A 3,473-nucleotide genomic window follows, 5' to 3' on the forward strand; every position below is an offset into this window, starting at 1 on the left:
TGGTGCGGGCTTGGGTGGGGCGGGATGGAGAGAGAGGAGATGCCTGGTGGCTACTTCAAGTTAGCGGCAGTCAATGTTCCATACCACTGGGGGGTGTAAGCTTGCCCAAGCGAATTCTAAGATGCTGTTCCTCCAATTTGCATTTAGCCTCATTCTGACCAATGGAAGAGACCGAGGATAAAAGGTCAGTATGGGAATGGGAGGGAGAATTAAAGTGTACAGAAATGGGGGGTATGAATATGATTTTACTAACTGTGTGAGAGTGGGAGAGAGAGAGAGTAGGTGTCAGTGTGAGAGAATATTTGAGAGAGGGAGACAGTCCGAGAGGGGGAGAGAGAGAATTGTGTGAAACTGAAAGTGTGAGAGAGAGTGCGTGAGTGTGACAGAGAGAGTGAGAGTGAGAGTGAGAGCGAGGAGGTGTGAGAGGAGAACATAAACAAAATGGCTGAACCTGTGTGTGTGTGAGTTCAGGAGTTGTGAAACTTGCCGCTGATGGTATTAAATGCCGGACCACAGCGCCCACTGCTCTGTACTAAACCCACAACTGCCTGTCTGCTTCCCTTTCCTTCCAGAGCGCGGGGAGTGGAGAGGACGGGCCGGCCCCAGAGGAGTGAAAGGAGGAGGGGAATCGGGAGAGGGGGAAGAGCAAGCGGCCGTGTACGCCAACCTGCGGGAGCTACCGAGCAGCGGAGAAACCGTGCACAGTGGCGAGGGGGTGGAATACGCTGAGTTCTGGTTCCAGTCCAAGCAGGGGGAGGGGTAGAAACATTGAAACATAGACAATAGGTGCAGGAGTAGGCCATTCGGCCCTTCGAGCCTGCACCGCCATTCAATATGATCATGGCTGATCACCCAACTCAGTATCCTGTACCTGCCTTCTCTCCATACCATATAACCATATATAACCATAAAACAATTACTGCACGGAAACAGGCCATCTTGGCCCTTCTAGTCCGTGCCGAACACTTATTATCCCCTAGTCCCATCTACCTGCACTCAGACCATAACCTTCCATTCCTTTCCCGTCCATATAACTATCCAATTTATTTTTAAATTATAAAATCGAACCTGCCTCCACCACCTCCACTGGAAGCTCATTCCACACAGCTACCACTCTCTGAGTAAAGAGGATCCCCCTCATGTTACCCCTAAGCTTCTGTCCGTTAATTCTCAGATCCCCCTGATCCCTTTAGCCACAAGGGCCACATCTAACTCCCTCTTAAATATAGCCAATGAACTGGCCTCAACTACCTTCTGTGGCAGAGAATTCCACAGATTCACCACTCTCTGTTTGAAAAATGATTTTCTCATCTCGGTCCTAAAATATTTCCCTCTTATCCTTAAACTTTGACCCCTTGTTCTGGGCTTCCCCAACATCGGAAATAGGAGGGCGTGAGGGGCGTGAGGAGGGAGCGCCATGCTGTGGGAGAGGCGGTGAGGAGGGAGGGCTGTGCTGTGCTGTTGGGGAGGGGCGTGAGGAGGGAGAGGAGATGGGGAGGGAGCCTTAACTGCCTTAGGGTTGATAGATGCATTAACCCTGTAGATGAGATAGTGGGATAACATAGAACTAGTGTGTGAACGGGTGGTCGATGGTCAGTGCGGACTCGGTGGGCTGAAGGGCCTGTTTCCACACTGTATCTCTAAACTAAACATATAACTAATTTAAGAGAGAGTTAGATAGAGCTCTAGGGGCTACTGGAATCAAGGGATATGGGGAGAAGGAAGGCACTTGGTTCTTGGTTTCTTGGTCCTCCAAAATATTCCAAATGGAATTTAAACTGGAGGTGGTGGAGGGAGGACTTAAGCCAGAACGGGTTTTTGGGAAGAAAGAGCTACTTTAAATGTAGTTGCATCTGGTTGTGTAACTATGGTAGGGTGAAGATTATTCCATGCTTTAATTGTGCGGGGGAAGAACGAATTGCTGTACCAACACATCTGTCTTTGTAGCTGGAATCACAAATTGGATCGAATGCCCTCGTCTGCTCCTAATTGGTTTGGATTTGGTGTAGGTCTTGTAGTCTATGTCGAGCTGACCATTTAACATTTTGTTACTGCACGGTTACTGATTGGGGACGATCAGCCATGATCAAAATGAATGGCGGTGCTGGCTCGAAGGACCGAATGGCCTCCTCCTGCACATATTTTCTATGTTTCTATGTAACTAGTGTGGGAACGGATGATTGATGGTCGGTGCGGACTCGGTGGGCCGAAGGGCCTGTTTCCCTGCTGTATCTCTTTAAAAAAAAGCCTTTGTTTCTGTAGAACACAGACTGTTCCGTGGGTAACCATGGACATTGACAAGAATTGCTTCTATTGACACTGGTCAAATGATAGTCTGTTAAACATACAGTCTTTACCAGCAGTTACAAAATAGACTTTTAGCTATTAAATGAAGACATTTATTTTTTGAAAATCCTGTGGGATTTTTGCTAATGCTATTCTGAAACTCTGAAAACCCCTCTTACTCTTGTAGCAAAAAGTCTTCATATCAAAAGGATTTGAGTATAGGAGCATGGAGGTTCGAGTACAGTTGTACAGGGTCTTGGTGAGACCACACCTGGAGTATTGCGTACAGTTTTGGTCTCCTAATCTGAGGAAAGACATTCTTGCCATAGAGGGAGTACAGACTGATTCCTGGGATGTCAGGACTTTCATATGAAGAAAGACTGGATAGACTCGTCTTGTACTCGCTAGAATTTAGAAGATTGATGGGGAATCTTATAGAAACTTACACAATTCTTAAGGGGTTGGACAGGCTAGATGCAGGAAGATTGTTCCCGATTTTGGGGAAGTCCAGAACAAGGGGTCACAGTTTAAGGATAAGGGGGAAGTCTTTTAGGACTGAGATGAGAAAAACATTTTTTTTTCACACACACAGAGTGGCGAATCTGTGGAATTCTCTGCCACAGAAGGTAGTTGAGGCCAGTTCATTGGCTATATTTAAGAGGTAGTTAGATGTGGCCCTTGTGGCTAAAGGTATCAAGGGGTATGGAGAGAAGGAAGGTACAGGATACTGAATTGGGATGATCAGCCATGATCATATTGAATGGCGGTGTTGGCTCAAAGGGCCGAATGGCCTGCTCCTGCACCTATTTTCTATGTTTCTATGTAGCGCCATGTTGTATAACATGTTTCATAGCAAGCAGCTCTGTGTGTGGCATTGGTGATAATAATAATAATTAAATGCAGGCGCTGGAAATATGACAAAGGTGGCGCAGCGGTAGAGTTGCTGCCTCACAGCGCAGAGATCCGGGTTCGATCCTGACCACATGTGCTGTCTGTACGGAGTTTGTACGTTATCCCCGTGACCCGTGTGGATTTTCTCCGGGATCTTCGGTTTCCTCCACACTCCAAGAGGCAGGTTTGTAGGTTAATTGGCTTTCTGTAAATGTAAATTGTCCATGGGTGTGTAGTGGCGGGGAGTGTGAGGAGGAGGAGCCATCTTGGGGAACGGCTGCTAACCAGCAGCCGTC

The sequence above is a fragment of the Amblyraja radiata genome, unplaced genomic scaffold, assembly GCF_010909765.2.
Source record: "Amblyraja radiata isolate CabotCenter1 unplaced genomic scaffold, sAmbRad1.1.pri S133, whole genome shotgun sequence".
NCBI classification, from domain to species: Eukaryota; Metazoa; Chordata; class Chondrichthyes; order Rajiformes; family Rajidae; genus Amblyraja; species Amblyraja radiata.